Below are 18,892 nucleotides of genomic sequence, written 5' to 3'. Positions count from 1 at the left end.
GACTAACACAACCAACTATATCTAGAAAGTTGCACCACTTCATTCTTAATATCTTTAGATTGCAGGATTGGTCAGTCTAGTGGCAGTTAGGGGTCTCATATCAGTCAGTCGTCTTACTATTTTCAAATGAGCTCTTAGGCAGATGTGTGGAAAAGAGAGTAGAGGTGGCCCCATCTCATCAGTAATCTGTTTACTGTGTCCTTTCCTTTATAAATGCTAAAAGAACAATGAGAATTAGCATCCTTTAGCTTTATCCACTTTGCCTTGAATTTTTGCTTCAATGTACTCTCTTTTATGCCACACCACTTCTTAAGGTTATGTAGCAAGCTCTTTTCTTGTTCTTGCTTGGGAGATCATCTGAGAGACAATTTTATATTTCTCATTGTTTAGATTCTTAAGGTCTGGCTTGGCCCCTTTGTTATGATCAGTTGCAAAAAGTCGCATATTGATACTACAAAGTATTGGTGAGGGGTATTTATAGTTTTTGACTCTTCCACCTTAATAACTAGCTTTTGGGTGTGGTTTTTTTAAGTTTGTAACCGTGGTATTAGAGCCGCCCATCACCCTTTGTGTCCACCGTGCGTGGGATGGTGATGCCGAAATGGCAGTGTTCGATCGGGCTATTAATGTCTAGCACACATCGAGGCACCTGGGCACCTGACTTGAAAAGGGTAGAGTGAAAGCTATCTAGAGTGGATCCGTCGAGGACGATGGATGTGGACCACGGTGGTTTATTATGATTAGTTGCAAAAAGTCCCTATAAAAGTAGAGTGAAAGCTATTCAGAGTGGAGCCGTCGAGGACAACTAATGCGGAGCGTGGTGGTTTGTTATGATCCGTTGCACAAAATCCCACACTGGTACTACAAAATATTGGTGTGGGGATATTTATAGCCTTTGGCTCTCCCGTCTTATTAACTAGCTTTTGGGTATGGTTCTCTTGAGGTTGTAACACCTTCAAGTGAATCCATACATTCTGCATATGCCCATTAGCCTTTCTGTGTCGCCATATCCTCTCCAGCAATGATAAAAAACAAGTATGTTCAGCCCACACAAAAGAGAATCTATAATGGAGGCTTAATGCAGTGCTCATTGAAATCCACATTAAGTAGCATAGGTGCATGGTCATAGATATTTAGTACATCATAAGTCAATACTAGATTATCCCATTTCATTATCGATTCATAATTTTCCAAGGCCTTTTCAATCCTGCTGCATATTCAGTTTGAACCAAGTTGCTTGTTAGACCATGTGTAATATTCTCCTTTTCCAAGCAATTCATCAAGAGATGAATCATGTAGACTATCACAAGAATTTAAGTGCTTGCTTGTTCAATTTTATACAAATTTAAGTGATTACTTAAGCACACTCAAAGTTAGAGATCATAGATGCGATCTGAGGCCAAGTTTAAGAGCATGTTTATATATTATGCCTTTCACAAAATTAGTCTTCATAGTATCCTAATTAAGGCCTCCAAGGGGCTTTGGTCTATTGATAAGAGCGTAGTGATGGTGTGTGGGTTGGCGCGTGTCAGGGGTTTGAATGTTGCCGCAGACAAAAGCTAATAATCGAAGAAAGATAGAGGGGTGAGCTCATCATCCATCGAGTTTTGAATCATGCCATAGGGTTTCTTGGTTATCAAAAAAGAGTTGAAGGATGCTATTCCATTCACATTGTTTGTCCCTCTTTTATGTATATTATTCAACATAGCCTTCATGAACCGCCACAAAGCTAGGCGTAAGCTCTGTGTATATTTACTCTCCCAAACTTCCACATGTGGAATTACATTGAGTATGCTGTTATGTAGCCTTCGTGAATTCCTACACAGAGGGAGTCAAATTTTGGAGCAAACTCCTTTCTATGAAAATCTATTCAAGCGTTTTGGCACCCAATCAAAGTTACTAGGGATAGTTTGACATTTAAACACTTTTAAAACTTATTTTAGCATTTAGACACAAGTCTTGAAAAATTTGGTGTTTAGACACATTTATGACATCATCCATTCTTTCTTCCAAACCAATCACACAAGTTTTAAACTTTACACTTTAGTCCCTCACCTCATCCATTTAATATTTAATATTTCCCACCTTTTTTTATATTCCCACAATTTTTTCATATTTCCTATTTTAATTTAGAAAATTGTCCAAGAAGCCACCAATAGGAGCTCCCCTTTTCACCAATACTTTCCGATTCCGGCGACTTTTCCGATGAAAAATTATTTATCACAACTGAAAATCTCCATTCTTCATCATTGCCTCCATTGTTGTTCCATCCTTTTTGGAAAAAAATGCAAAATTTTTTTTTCCACCATTTCTACTAGCTCGAAAAGCTTTCCAAATCAGCTCAATACCTCGTCATTGGATATATTTTATTGTTTAGAAGGCCTACACATACATTTTCCCATCCCAGTGCTTGGAAGACAACGATTATGTCAAAAATCAATCGATTTGCGTCTTTGTATGGACGTATAAATACCAGTGATCGACCAATCATCGACCATCTATAGACCTAAACCTTGATCTATTATCGATTTGTGCAGTTTATTATGGCAGTATCTGAGGTAGTTGTCGTGGGTGGTAATTTTATGGGTGTGTGGGAGGAGGGTCCCAACTGTTGGAGGTGGAAATCATCTACAAAGGAGACATCGCCCATCCCGTTGCGTCGCAATGGATCGTACGACGACATGGTTCGAAGTGTAATTGAGAGCGGAGAATTAGAATGCGAGCCAAAGAACATTGTGATTAGCTATTTAATGAATGGGCGGGGTAAAATACATCCCACGTTCATAAATAATGATCGGCATGTGTTGTTATACATGTTGGATGTCACTGTCGATGGCTCTAGGCCATTATTGAGGATAAATATCATTCCGATGTCTTCGACAATCCCGTCACCATAGCCGACAATCGACGAACATGATTCATTTGAAGATGAGAGTTTGGATGCTCATCCAATGGATTCGGAAGATGATTCAATGGAATTGGAATATTCAATTTTCTCTGAAGAAGGGGGAGAAGAATGCAAATTGAGAGCACAAACCAACCACACCTTCTCCGGCGGAACTAATTTTCAAGTAAATCAAACATTTAGCAGTAAAAAGGAGCTGAAATTGTTGCTGGACGTAGCAGGTGCGATAAATTCTTTTGATTATGCTATGTTGAAGAGTTGCAGCAAATTTCTCAAGGTGAAATGTGTTTGTCCTAGTTGCGGGTGGATGCTGTGGCAAAGAAGTATGAATGCACGGACAGATTCGTCATCTATAAATATGTCGGTGATCAAAATTGCAGCGTCGAATATGCCACCCCCTACCATAGGAAGATCTAGTCTAAAGTCATTGCATCGCTGTATGTGAACATGTATCGCGAAAGAAAGGGTCCGAACACTGACAAGATTCGGAGGATCGTGTTCAAGAACTTAAAAAGTAGACCAAGCTATTGGAAATGTTGGATGGGGGGGTTGATTGCTAAAGAAATGGTTCGAGGGACAGTAGAGCACGGGTATCGCTGCCTGCCCATTTTTCGTACATGATCGACGTTCTTAATGTTGGTACTACCTATTCTATTATGGTAAACAAGGTCGATTGTAGATTTATGTACTACTTTTTATCGTTCGGCCCTTGCATTAGGGGATTTGCACAAATGAGGAAGGTTATTGCGGTCGACGACACTCATTTATACAGCAAGTACAAGGGGTTGCTGCTAAGCATGGTTGCACAAGATATGGAGAACCATATTTATCCTATTGCCTTTTGCGTTGTTGACAAGGAGAATGATGCATCTTGGACGTTCTTCTTTGAGAAGCTGAAGTCTATTATGGTTGATGGACCAGATTTGTGCTTTATCTTCGATAGGCACAAGAGCATCGCCAACGGCATCGCGAAGGCGTACAACCATGCTCATCACGGGTACTACATGAGGCACCTAGGTGAAAATCTCTGGGTAAATTACCACTGCGGAGAAAACCTCTATCTATTCTACGACGCGGCAAAGGCATATTCTCCTGAGGAGTTTAGCGACCATTTTGTGAAATTCAAGAACTACTGTCCCGAGGTAGCCTTTTCCCTCTAGCATGAGCTTGGTTTTGAAAAATAGAGCAGGGCATATGATACGGGTACGATCATGATTGGGGTCCAATGCATCAAGACTCAAGCTCGGGGGGCTGCCCATCCAAAGAACAAGCTTTGAAGTGTAGAGAACAAGTCCCATAAGCTCCAAAACTGTTCACTGTTCATCCGCATTCACTTTTCATCCTTCCTTTGCAAGGGTTTTTTTAGTCATTTGTAATAAGTTAACCTAGGTATAAATAGAACCTCATAAGGTCATTTTTGGGGGATTTTTGGAGAATATATTTTGTAGCCTCTTTGAGAGTCTTTAGCAAGGTGGAATTCTTAGATAAGGTGGAATCCTTGTGTTGATCATTTGCTTAGAAATAGAGATTGCTTGGGAATTACAGTTCCCTTAAGGTCACGTAAGAGATAGGTTTAGGTTTTGTGTGATATTAAAGGTCCAAAAGTGGAATAAGCTTTAGGGTTGTTAATATTATACCATCCCTTTGTCTATCTATCTATCTTTACTTTCTTGTAATCGTTTGTTTATATCTAGTGTAATCCGTTTGTGTTCTTGTTTTGTAACCGTGTGTTGTTGTTATTGCATCTTGTTCATCAAGTGTTGTTGCTGTTTTAGTGTGTTTTACTCTTGATATCACTTCCCTTCCTGTTCTTCTTACGAATCTGAGAGAGGTCATCAAAAGGGTCCATAGTTCTTGAACTAGTGGACTAATTTTGGTGTTTGAGTTGTTTTGTTCTTGGGGAGTTTGATATCATTTGGTATTAGAGCAAGACTGGTTGTGTTCCTACACTATCAATCTTGGGTTCTCTTGGACAAAAATTAAAAAAAAAGAAGCTAAAAACTGAAAAAATGCCAGAAAAGTGCAAATCTGTCTATTTTGTGTTCTTGACCGAAAATTGTGTTGTTGTTATCTTGGCCAAGATTTTTTTATTGTGTGTCTAGAACTTGTAGTATTTTATTTGTTTAGAGTGTTTCTAGTGTTGGTTTCTTTCTCATTAACACTAAAAAGTGTCCAAATCTAAGATTGAACTTGAACTTGTTGAAGTTGTTGATGTGAACAAGGTGTGGCCGAGTTGGATATTGTTGTTACCTAAACCTTGGCCGATTTGATGACCTTGTTGTAGTGGAGTTGAAAACTGAAATTGTTGTTGTTCTTGGAGTTGTTGTTGTGTTCTTAAGGTTCTTCACCCTTTCATCATCTTGTTAATCCTTAAAGTGTAAACTAGATCTAAAAAGGTGAAAGACAAGCTTGTAGTAGTTGTTAGTGAAAGACTTGTCCCTATCACTTCAAAGACTTTTCATCTACTTTTCCTTGATTTAAGGACCTTGTTTCAAGGAGAAATTTCAAAGAAGTCAAGTTTTGCTTTTGAAATTTGAACAAAAGGGCTCCAAGACCACTTTTCCCTCCATTAACCAAATCCACCAATTCCAAATTGTATATTGATCAAGACTTGAAATTGGGAAATAAAATTTTTGATAAAACTCGAGGCCAGTAGTGGACTTCCACGTCACTAAAGTACTGTTCAAGCAATATTTATGAGTTCAAATTTTAGATTTCTTAGTTTCATTTTATTGTTTCTTTGTTTGGTTTGTTTGCTCGACACTAATTGACAACCTAGTAATATCGTACTAGCTTGTAAGTTAGTTTTGTGTACGTTCTTCGTGTTAACGTTGTTTGTTGTGTGCTTTTCTCATTTTTGAGTCGTAGTATCTTTTTTGGTTCAAGTTCATACATTACTTATTTGAGTCGTTTCAAACAACTCCGACCTCAAGCCACAATTGGGACCGAGTAACCTCATTGTAGTATAAGCAAGTTATCAACACTTGTAAGGCCAATAGAGTGAAAAAAAATCCAAAGTGTGAAAGTGAGGGATTGTGGACTATTTTGAGACGCGTTGTAGACTATTTTGTGATGAATTGTGGACTGATTTTTTCTAATCTTTAATGTGTTTATTGTTTTCATGTTGTTTGCTTAGTAGCTCTTGATGGGTACAATGGCAAATAAAGCTGAAATGCCTAGTTGGGTTAAATCCATCATGGCAAGGCTTGATGCCATAGATAGGCGAATAATGGACAGAATGGAAGGAAGATTGGAATGGACGGAGAGCTCTCTGTGCAAGAAGTTGGATAACTTGATGGAGCATCCAAGCCTTCCTAATCAAATTCCCATGAATGGCCATGCTCCACATGAGCTACAAGGTAATCAAACTAACTTTTGCACTCTAGTGAATGAGAATAATAGCCAACTAAGTGTGAATGATAGTTTGTCTTTAAGTGAGCCGAATATGCCTTTATTTTGTGATGATAATGTTCAACTTGAGATTGTGGATAAACTAGTTGATTCACCTAGTGTTGAAACCATGTGGAAAGTGGTAGTACATTGTCTTATGGAAGTCATGAAGACCAACTTGTGTGTGAAAATGATGATGTTGAACATGTTGGCTGAATGACTAAGGATGACCCTCTAGTTGTTTTTATTATTGACCATGATAGTATAGAGGGGACATTTGATCATTATTGTAGTAGTATTTGGGTAAGGAAGTGTATTCCCAACCCATGCCCATGGAATCTCTACCCATTTGATTCCGGTGATCATTTGAAGTATGGTGATGAGGATGTCTTTTGGAATGACTTGAATATACATGGAATGTATGGTTTTCCTCTCTTGTTTTTCAAGTCCAATTGTTGTTCCAAGAAGAGTCTATATTTTCCACTTGATAAGCAATGCTTGTTCCTTGTTTCTTGTCACACTTATGTAGATAAACTAGTTGATTCTCCTTTGGTAGGGTATTCGGGTAAGAGGGATGTTTGGGTATATGTGAAGTTTGAGCCACCTTGGAAAGATGCTATGATTGATTACACCAATCCTAACCCTCATATCTTGAGGAACTTTTGTTTGCTTGTCCTTCCTATTGCTTTGCAAGGTTAGGATTCGAGGACGAATCCTTTCTAAGGAGGGGAGGATGATACGGGTACGATCATGATCGGGGTCCAATGTGTCAAGACTCAAGCTCGAGGGGCTGCCCATCTAAGGAACAAGCTTTGAAGTGTAGAGAACAAGTCCCACAAGCTCCAAAACTGTTCACTGTTCACTGTTCATTCGCCCCTTGCAAGGATTTTTTAGTCATTTGTAATAAGTTAACCTAGGTATAAATAGAACCTCATTAGGTCATTTTTGGGGGATTTTTGGAGAATATATTTTGTAGTCTCTTTGAGAGTCTTTAGCAAGGTGGAATCCTTGGACAAAGTGGAATCCTTGTGTTGATCATTTGCTTAGAAACGGAGATTGCTTGGAAATTCCGGTTCCCTTGAGGTCACGTAAGAGATAGGTTTAGGTTGTGTGTGATATTAAAGGTCCAAAAGTGGAATAAGCTTTAGGGTTGTTAATATTATACCATCCCTTTGTCTATCTATCTTTCTTTACTTTCTTGTAATCGTTTGTCTATATATAGTGTAATCAGTTTGTGTTCTTGTCTTGTAACCGTGTGTTGTTGTTATTGCATCTTGTTTATCAAGTGTTGTTGCTGTTTTAGTATGTTTTACTCTTGATATCACTTCCCTTCTTGTTCTTCTTGCGAATCCGAGAGAGGTCATCAAAAGGGTCCATGGTTCTTGAACTAGTGGCCTGATTTTGGTGTTTATGTTGTTGTGTTCTTGGGGAGTTTGGTATCAGCATATTTCCCCAGCAACAGGTTTGACATGATGACCAAAAATATTGCCGAGTCGATGAACTCTATGTTGATTGATGAAAGGGAGTAACCCGTGGAATCCATATTCAATTCGATTGCCAAGAGGTTTGGTGAAATATTTAAGGAGAGGCATGCCTACGTCCTCAAATGTAAGGATAACAAATTTGTTCCCGTCGCTGAAAAGATCTTAAGAGATAATATGAGCGAGAGAGACTCCTTCTATGTGGAGAACATAAGCGGGGGCGAAAGGCAATACACTGTGTTTGGAAGTGGCTCTATGGCCAAAGTCGGTCTACTGGAAAGGTCTTGTTCGTGCAGTAAGTTTGACCAGGTCAAAATACCATGCGATCAAGCGATGGCCGCTTTGCGATCAAAGAACGGTGATGATTATGGTTTTAGTGTCTATGATTACTCTTCGCCCTTGTATTAAGTGGAAGAGTACCTCCTTGCCTATTCGGAATCAATTAATATTGTCCTTTTGGAGTCTGAATGATGCGTGCCACAAAAATTGCTAGACGTGAACATTATTCCACCACTAGTGGTCACCAAGCTCGGAAGGAAGAAAAAAATGCGTTAAGGGCGTGGACGAGACTTTCAAGTCAAAGAGGAGGAACAAGTGTTCATTTTGCAAGAGACCCAGGAACAAGAGAACCACTTGTAACAACAACAAATCGTAGTTAGTTTTGTATGAATTTGTGTTTTTGTAAGTCATGGCAGTGTATGTATTTTGACTACCCTTCAGTTGCATGATTAATGCCAGATTTATCGACTTAAATCTGCGTCTATTATCGACCTTTTTACAGTATTACATATATTATGTGTTTGGTCTATTTATTTTATTCTTTATTTAAGACATGGTATATAATCGATCTCATAAATAGGCTATTAAAAACCCTAAATATTCAAAGGGACAGATCTGAATAGTTGAGCATTTATTACACCTCAAAAAAGCTGCAGAACATCCAATCAGACGTTACGTCGATTGGGTATACGCTTCTTCTCTTTGATTTCCACCATTCACACGTCTACCAACCAAAGGGTGGGAAGAACAAAGGGTTCTATTTTGGTCTATATAAACACCCATATACTCCACCCAAAATTCATCTTCATCAACTCAAAATCAGATTTAATTGAAAAGATGCCAGGCATTCCTTTGAGACTCAGAAGGAGGATCAAGCTCTCCCATAACTAAGACCTTCTCCTTCTCCGTAACGACTTCAACCGCCTCTTTTATGGACTGGGGAAGGACCGGGAGCACGTCCACCGCAAACTCCGGTGGATTGCCCATTTTTTACGGGTGATTGTGGAGCGACTCAATATGGAGCCGGAGGAGATGATCACCCCCTCACCATCCCCTTAGTTTTAAGTATTTATGTTTTTTTTTTGTTTTAATACATTGCAATGGGAAGCTTTCATGGTTAGGTTTATGTTAGATGAAAGCTTCTTTATTTTGCAGTTTTTGTTTGTGTTTTGCTGTAAATATGGGTCTACCATTGCAATGAAGAATGAACGAATGAAATATTTTGATTTTCTCTATATCTGTCTCCCTTTAAATTTCTACACTTTTAGACTCTTTTGAATTTATGTGTAATTTCCTCTGTTACAACACGAATCTAACAGTTGTGAATTAATGAAAAATTAATTTTTATTTTCTGCATTTGTCTCCACTGTAATTTTTGGAAAATTAATTTCTGATGTTAGAAGATGAATCAAAGGGTTGTAAGATGTGATTTTAATTCTTGTTTCTAGTTTAATTCTTGTTTCCTGCATTTTTTGCCACTGTAATTTTATATTTTTTTTCCTTTTTTAGAATTTTTGCTTGAGATCTAGTAGAAGATGAACGGGACAGTAATCAGACGTCAAATTAATTCATATACGCCAATGGAAAACTAATCTAGTCTATCCGCGATTATGTTAATTTATAAAAAATTAAATGAAAATTCGATGAGGTTTATTCGACACTTATATCAAGGTCAATGCTCGAACAAATACATATTCGATGCATTAAATAATACCTCTCCATCGATTGTGTTCAGTACATTTCATAGACTGTACGCGTTGTCAATAATATACAGTATTGGTTTATTGCTCTTAGTAACATATTTGAAAAATAAAAGAAATAATTAATCAATAAGATAATAAATAATTAGATTTTATGCAATTAGAGGCACTTGAACAAGTCATATGATAGTATGAGAGTCCACGTAAATTGGATAAGGTGATCAATGATGTGTGAGGATGGGTGTGGATGAACAAATGAATTCCTCACAACATACTTGTGCTTTGGTAAACATTTCCCTAAGGCGGTTGGTTGTTCAACCAAAACTCATCACCTCACATCTTGTTTCACTACTTTCAATTTATATGGACTCTCATACGATCACATGACTTGTTTAGGCTCACTCTATTGCATAAAATACAATTACTTATTATTTTATTAATTAAATAATTCTTTTCAAAATATGTGCTAGTCAGGTCTATAAATATGTGTCATAGTCAAGTGCATGTATTAATGAAGTAGTACAAAATCTATGCTAGTCTATGCTTAGTTATGTCCTCGACCTGATATAGTATTGCATAAACGCTTAGCTAGTTCCACAAATAAATCACTAGACTATGCTAGATATTCATAGATCATAACTAGCACATATTTTGAGAAGGATTAATTAATTAATAGAATAATCAATAATTAAATTTTATGCAATCGAATGAGCCTAAACAAGTCATGTGATCGTATGAGAGTTCACATAAATTGAAAGTGGTGAAACGAGATGTGAGGTGACGAGCTGTGGTTGAACAAATGAATTATCCACAACATACTTGTGCTTTGGGTAAACATTTCTCCAAGCATGTTTGTTGTTCATGCACTACCCATCCTCACACATCATTGATCACCTTATTCAATTTATGTGGACTCTCATACTATCACATGATTTGTTCAAGATCCTTTAATTGCATAAAATCTAATTATCTATTATTTTATTGATTAAAAGTTCCTTCTTAAAATATGTGCTAGTTATGATCTATGAATATGTAGCATAGTTTAGTGAGGTTATTAAGGAATTAGCTCTTATTATATGCTAGAATGTCTATCTATTCGGTTAAGCATCTACGAAAATTTTGAGAAGACATCGATTATAAATAAGGTCTATGAAACAAGACCAGCAGTAAAAAAAAATGAAAATGTCAGATTTTTACAACGCTGAAAAAGTATAGGTCAAATCAACACCCAACGGTAATATTTCACTTTTTTTTTCTATAAAAGAAAGGCTATTTTTGTGTTAACACTCTCATTTTTTTGGCTTTAATTTTTGTTAACAACTACCATGTCTCAAGCATCCCAAAAAACAAATGCAAAAGTGTCCTACATATGTCATTATGGCAATCCAGTTATTTTTAGGACGTCACACACTGATTGGAATTCAGGTCGAAAATTCTTTAACTGTGCGGTTGGAAAGGATAATGGTGGATGCTCTTTTTTTAAGTGGATTGATGAAGACTCACCGACGAGCAGCCCATCAACATCAAATTTTTGAGACGCTTCTAAGTTTTATATACTCCAAAGGCTTCGGGAATCCATAGAAAATAGAGATCTACTCATGACATTGCTAAAAGAAGCTGAAGAGCAAAGGAATTACTTGAAAGGATTGCTAAAAAAAAGTTGAAATGGAGAGGGATCAAGTAAAGCATTGAAATGGAGAGGGATCAAGTAAAACAAAGGCTAATTTTGGCTGAGGAAAAAGAGAAAGGCCTAAAAAATTTATTGTATGGTTTGTTACTGTTGTTAGCTTTCTGGAAAGGTGTAATAGGGATATAGGAAACTGAATAAATAGACGTAAGGTTTCTTAAATCATTCCTGGGTGTAATCTATAATTAATAGAGAATTATGACTACGTCTTTTATCATCGACCTCTATAAACCATGATAGTTTCGGTAAGTAAATTCATGATTTACTCAATCGATAGTATGTTAAGTCTATAAATTATAGAGAAAAGCTTCTATTATGTTCCCAATCAAACACTATAAATTAGGACAACAACTGAACTGGTACTGCAATACAACCAGCTGTTTAATCTAACGAGACAATGGAATAACTGAACATTATTTCATCAGCAAATGCCATCATTGGCATGTCAAATATATGTAATTCAATTATCCATAAATAACAAATCACCAAAAAAACATGTGAAATATATGTAATTGTTGGAACCTTGGAGTTTTGATGAATAACAATATGAATGAAACAAGTTGATATACGTGTTCCACTGATCTGACAAGTTCAGGAGTGCAGTCTACGATATAAATAATTAAAAATCAGAATGAGTTAAATCAGTACAACTGGAAACTTCAACTTACTGACCATGTAGAGAATAGAACAAGTTGAATTTGATTCAAACACTTGATGATAAGGGAAAGCAAGTTGAGTTGAAAGAGGAGTCTTATGTGAAGAAGGAGTTTTACTTCTGAGCATATTCTGAAGAGTACTATGTGTAGAAGAAGAAAGAATCTAAAAATTGCAGAAGTTTATGCAAAATGTATAATTTGAAGGACTCTTTGGAGATTTGGAGTTTGACTACAACACTAAGGAGACAAGAGTTAGAATTGAAGAAGGAGTCTCACTTGAAGTAGAATTCTATGCAATGAGAGTTTTGATTAAAGGAGGAGTTTAAAATAAAGAATGACTCTTTGGAGAGCTGTGCTTAAATAGAAGATGCAACAATCAGAATAATTCACACACTTACAAAGAAGAAAAGCACAATCGACAGATCGACTTCACGAAGTGCTACTCAATCATTGAAGAAACATATTGAAGAACCTGGTCCTAAGTATAGAATCCAGCTAAGAGTTTTAGCGTTGATTTTTAGAGTTGTTTATTGTGTTTGAACTATTGATGTAATATTAGTTTCAGTGTGTTACAAACTGAATTAGGAGCTAGTTTTCGAGTTGGAGAAAACTCAGAGACTTTGGGAACGCATACCTTGGGAGGTGTGTGTAGTTAGGAATTAGAGTTTATAATTCCTAGTCATTGAGTCAAAGTAATTAGAGTTTACAATTCCTAGTTGTTGAGTTATAGGGATTAGAGTTTATAATTCCTATTTGTTGGTTACAAGAGTTTTGTAATCAGTCGTTGTTGAGGTTCAGAGTTATTTAGTGAAGTTGGGGTTAAATACGGTAGAGGTGCAGGTCGTGGTTTTTTACACTCTTTTGAGCCGGGTGTTTTCCACATAAAAATTATTGTGGTTTTTACTTTCTATTTTACTGCTTTCTTGGAACACGTTAGTGGAACACGTCAGGCAACCCGTTCCATCGATAAGCAACAGTTAGGCGAAAATAAGATAATCAGTAGGGCACGAATTTTTAACAGTAATTAAATTATCACTAAAGAACAAATCTCTAAATAAACAAATCATTAAGAAAGTTGTTTGTTCCAAATCCATAAAACTACTTGTTTTCTTGATTAAGTTCCGCAACAATGCCCATCACATCCACTTCTTTTTCTTCTTATTTTTTCTCCTCTTCTTTAACTTCTTTCTTCTCATTTTCCTTTTCTTCTTCTTCTGCTGATTTCTTCTCTTCTTCAATGTTTTCAACCTCCTGATCGACCACTGATTCTTCTTCAACTGCCTTCTCATTTTTGTCTTGCCTTCTCATTTTTGTCTTCTCTTCTTCTTCTGATTTCTTTTCACCATCTTCTTTTGTTTTTTCCTCATTTTCTTCTTTTGCTTCAACTGTCATCTCCTCATCTATTTCTTTTTCTTCTTCATCTGCTCATTCTCCTCTTCTGTTTCTTCTTCTTTTTTCTCTTCTTCACCCTTTTCATCTGTTACAGCCATGTCCGTCACTGTGACTATAAGTTCTTCGAGGTTTACTTGATGCCGGCTAAGAGGGGGGTTGTCGAGGTGCACTGTATTGTTTTGAAAGAATTACTAAACATATACAACAAAATTAAATTGAAAGAGCAAAAAATAAATTAATTTACCTTTTTCTTCTTCTTATTCTTCTCGATTCTCTGCAGCCTCTCATCTCTAACAAAAGAAGCAATATCCAGTAAACTTTTCTCGAGCAAGGCAACGCGCTTGTGCAGGTCATCGTTATTTGAAGCGTCTGGTGAAGTTTTGTGTCCACTTGAACCAGTATGATTACAAGAGCGTGGTGGACTTGGAACATAATGGTGGCCACCCAAATCTTCGTCTTTGTCTGTGACCTCCGTTGATGAAGTCAGGACAGTCATGCCTTTTAGCCGCGCCTTCAACACATCGATGGACGTATCCTTAACTTCGTCCGTGTATGACTTAAAAATTTTCATGTATCTCTGCTATATCTCACGGACAGTAGGGGTAAGGTATGGGTGTATAATCTACCAAAAAATAAAAATAAATTACAAGATATTCACTAATATAATAATATTAGTATCATATTATAATATGTATAATTTTACCTTTGTGATGTTTCTTTTGTACTTAAACAGGTCGCCTTCTATTATGCTGTCACACTTCGATGTGTGCCATCGAAGAAGATGAGGAATGAGCAGGGAAGAATCCAACGACTTTCTGGTGTACCTTTCTAGATGAGGAAAGGCCTCATATATCCAAACTTGCAATCAATAGAAGCACAAGTAAGTCTACAGTGTCTTAAGTCTACAGTGTCTATGTATTACTCAATAAATATGTAGGAGTCTATAATAAATCAATAGGCTGGTTGATTATATGTACCAGAAACGCCCAAGAAAAGCCAAATAATGCGTACAATGCATTATTCCTCTTGACAAAAGTTTCTTTCTACTAGGTCAGATCAGTTTTCTTTTTCAGATAGCTCAAGGTTAGCTCAAAGGACTCTTTTCCCCATGGATACCCCTCGAAGAATTCTAAATCAGCCGCCATCTTGATGTGGTCCGAATCCACCTTATTTGACGGGTCCTTTGCCAGCAGCATAACGTGCACAAACCAAATCAAAGCACACTTCAACTTTTTTTGATTGTTCAGCCTATTACCTTTCATTAGGCTAATCAACTTTGCAGCAGTAATGCTCTTGTTCTTCGTCACCTTAAAATGAAAGCTTTATCCATTTTGGAGGACTTTGTTCATTTTTTATTCACGAGGATATGCTGAACAATTCAGCCTCGTAATCAAAGCAAATTCCATTAAGCCGATACAAGCTATCTTACCGTTCATACAAAACCAAATTTCATGCATTATTTTTTGAATTTTTATACGTCGCAGCAACATATAATGAATCATCTGTCCATTAAACTTAAAATATTTTGGAATATGCCTCAAATGTCCGAAACATGTCTTCTTAAAATCACAATATAACTTTTGTTCAACAAGAATTCGTCTAAACTCTCGATACACGTCCATTCTTGCTCTCACAGAAATCTTTGCAGGAAAAGAGCCAAGATCATCCATCCAGGTTGTTAGGCTGTAGGACTCAACGGAGATATCACTCGCACAAATTGGCAAGGATAGGGGATCCTCCTCCCCGTCTCCGCTATCTCTCCTATCCTCACCGTCCCCGCTATCACTTTCACTTTCTTCTTTGCTTTCCCCCTCACTTTTACCTTCGCTATCCTCAGCATACTCACTCTCGTGTGTACTACTTTTGTCTTATTTGGAAATATCGACAAGGATTCTTGATTCGGTTTTCGACTCCGATTCATCAACTACGGATTTTTTTTTCTCTTGAAAGTTTTCAAAACTTCTTCGGATTTTTGCTTCTTGCTGGTAGAACAGTGGAAGCAATCTTTTTAACCGCTCTATGAACTCTTCTCACCATTTATGATCTACAGCAAAAACCAAATCTGTAGTGGTCGATTTAACAACCACTGGTCTATTAAAAAACAAACAAACGCAACAAAAATAAATCTGCAGTGGTCGATCTATCAACCACTGGTCTATTAAGAAAAACGGGAAAAATGCCTCACATCAAACATGCAATTCATGTTTCAATATTGACAGTGCAATTCACAACAACAAGAACACCATTAAAATGGGTTTAATTAAGTACAAAAAATTCAAAATCAAACGCAATATAACTACAAAAATTGAAAAAATTTCTAATCATTATCCAAAGCAAAATCCAATTAAATATGCGAAATCGATAATGTTAACTAAAAACACTCAAATTTCGACTGTTTCAACGAAGAACAGTGCAATTTTTGTCAAAATCGAAGAACCCCAACACAAAGTGCCATCGAAAAAATTAGTAAAATAGATCTAGAACTGATTGGGGAAGAAAATTACACTTATCTGAGCAAGAGAAATTCAAAAATTTCGCATGAGGAAGCAAGAATCAACCGAATTATTTTGTTCGAAAAAATAGGAACCAAAACTAGAGAAGGAAGGTTTTGAGGAGAGAGAAATGTGTAGTTGAAAATATTAAATGATTTTAATATAAATATTTTGAAAATGAAAAAATATAAAAGGGACCATGTGGTAGTTTTCTTCAAGTTTTAAAAATGTTAAAAGAACCCATGACCCACAACCCTGGCCCACTTTTTATCTTTTTTAAGACCTAACCCTAAAAAATAAATCAAAATTTTTTTTTGGTGTCTATGAATCAAAATAAGTTTTGAAAGTGGGTAGGAATCAAAAAATTCGCAAGTTACTAATATTAGTCGAGATGTACAAAAATTGATTCGAATATAACAAAAGAATTTCTCTTTTTTTTTTTTGACGCTCTTTAGTTTTAAATTTCACATGATATGTTTAAAACCATGCATAAGATTATTCTATAGATTTTTAGTTAATTAGGACTCAAAAAGTTCTAAAACTTCATATCAATTCCAAACCAGATAAATAAATTAAAACTAAGAAAGTAACGTTAACATACATAGCTAAATTGATCATCAAAATAGATTTATATATTTATTTGTGCCTCATAAAAATACAATGATATCAAAAAGTAATAAAAAAACCAAAAAGTTAATATTATTGGAGATTAATAATTTAATTGGGAGGACATGGCTTCATGCAATAACATTCTTTGGTGTCACTACAAGTTCCAAATTGATAACCTTCACTTCTACATGCATCTGTACACTTTGGCGCAGCATCACATGATCCAGTGAATGTGCTGCTTTTTGCTTGACAAATATTTGCCTCTATCATAAAGAGAAATAAATGTAAGAATAATTAATATAATTAAATATATGTAAAGGAGAATGATAAATTTGACTTGTTTAGATTTTGCTTATGTTATTGATCTCAACTAGTTTTGATTTGAGATAAACATTGGAGTCTGATTAAATCTGAATTCACGCGTGATAGCCTAGAGGCTCGAAGTCGGAACCTTTGATTAAGGATGACGAAATTCTAAACTATCCTTACCGACTGTATTAACAAAAAAATATATATTTTTCTATCTTATTATTATTGTTTTGTAAGTAAAAGTCTAAAATAAAGAGATGATATACCTGCATTGCCCATGAAACACAACACCAAAAGAAACATAATTTTAAACAAAGACAAAAAGTTTGCCATTTTTTTTTCCTTTTTTGGTTAAGATTTCTTCAAAATGTATATTTGATAATGAAAATGATGAAGCACCAAGCTGCTTATATAGCATTAAGAAATGATTCACTTGCTATATTTAAGAAGATTAACTTTAATAATTTGGATAGTAAAGCTTTTTACTATTGAATGATTTTCATCTTTGTAATTATGATCTTGGATAGTAAATCCTTTTACTATCTAATGACTTCCCATCCTTTTAATTATGATTTGGAAAGTAAATCTTTTTATTGTTGAATGATTTTTCATCCTTTTAATTATTATCTTGGATGGTAATATCTTGGATGGTAATTTTTGTACTATTTGACTTTTCCATTCTTTTACTATAATGATATTTAGTCAAAAAAAATATATAAATTCCGACAGTTTGAAGCTTAATTGCAGAAAATTTTGATAATTTACATAATTATTGAAAATCTTAATTTTGCATCTATTGAGATACATAATTAACTCCCGATACATCCAACGAAGATATTTTTCCTTTGTAAAGATACATAATTAGCTCCTGTCTGATTTTAGGTGTGTTGAGATATAATAATTAAGCGAAAATATATTTTTCCTTTGTAAAGATATATAATTAGCTTTCGATTTTTTTTTTCAATTTTGGGTATGTCGAGATACATAATTAGCTTTCGATACATCCAATGAAGATATATAATTAGTTGTGATTTTGTTAATCACTTTGTAAGGGTGAAAATTTATGTAAATATGATAAGTTAAGGTGTATTTTTATGTTATTTTTCCATGATATTCTTACGCCCATTAAAAAATAATAAATAGAATGGTAGTTGTATTATTTCATCCCTATTAATTATAGTCATCAAAATATTGAAAATGAATGATATTCAATAATAAGGATAAAATAAACATAATGGTAAATTATTTTTTGATTGAACAAGTAAAAACAGACATCTACTTTTAATACAGTCTATAAGTAAAAGTGGACGGAGAGACTACTATTTAATGAGGTGCCTTTCATTTTTCTTGTTGTCTGATTTTTTTTTCTTCTAAAGGTATATACAGCCTAATGTAATACTTTTTCACCCAAGTAGCTATATTTTTTTTATAACTGATATTTTCGTTCATTAATCACCAGCAAGAGCATTTACAAGAACCATAATTGACTAACACAACCAACTATACATAGCAAGTTTAGATCAGATGACCTCGTCAAACTTTTGTACAATTTTATATGCCTTATTGTCCAGATTCTTAAGGTCTGGCTTGAGCCCCTTTGTTATGTCCATTGCAAAATGTCCTACATGAGTACTACAAAGTATTGATGTGGAGGTATTTATAGTCTTAGGCTTTTCCACCTCAATTGCTAGCTTTTAGGGTGTGGTTCTCTTATGATTGTAATAGTGGTATCAGAGTCACCCATAGTTCTCCTGTGACTGTAACAGTTGTATTAGACCACCCATCACCCTCCTTATCTTAAATGGTGACACCGGAATGACAGTGTTCAACCATGGCTAGTAATGTCTAGCTCACAACCGTTGAGACACTTGACTCGAAAATGGTGACCTGAGAAAGAGCTACCTACAAAAGTAGAGTGAAAGCTGATAGTTTTTTGAGCATTTTAATATTTTTTGTTAATCTGTCTCATTTGTATCGAATGACTTAATGTTG

At 35.6% G+C, this 18,892-nt stretch overlaps 1 long non-coding RNA gene across 1 annotated transcript; it reads right to left on the bottom strand.

Moving 5' to 3' along the window:
• Positions 1-16,592: 16,592 nt before the first annotated feature.
• Positions 16,593-17,262, bottom strand: LOC124900006. Its single transcript, XR_007057572.1, has 2 exons — positions 17,167-17,262; positions 16,593-16,854 (listed from the first exon to the last, which is right to left on the bottom strand). It is a non-coding gene; the product is annotated as an uncharacterized LOC124900006 (long non-coding RNA).
• Between the last annotated feature and the right edge of the window lie 1,630 nt (positions 17,263-18,892).

Source organism: Capsicum annuum, chromosome 7 (assembly GCF_002878395.1).
Source record: "Capsicum annuum cultivar UCD-10X-F1 chromosome 7, UCD10Xv1.1, whole genome shotgun sequence".
Classification (NCBI taxonomy): domain Eukaryota; kingdom Viridiplantae; phylum Streptophyta; class Magnoliopsida; order Solanales; family Solanaceae; genus Capsicum; species Capsicum annuum.
The sequence above is the reverse complement of the archived record's forward strand: the minus strand, read 5'-3'. Positions and strand labels throughout refer to the sequence as shown.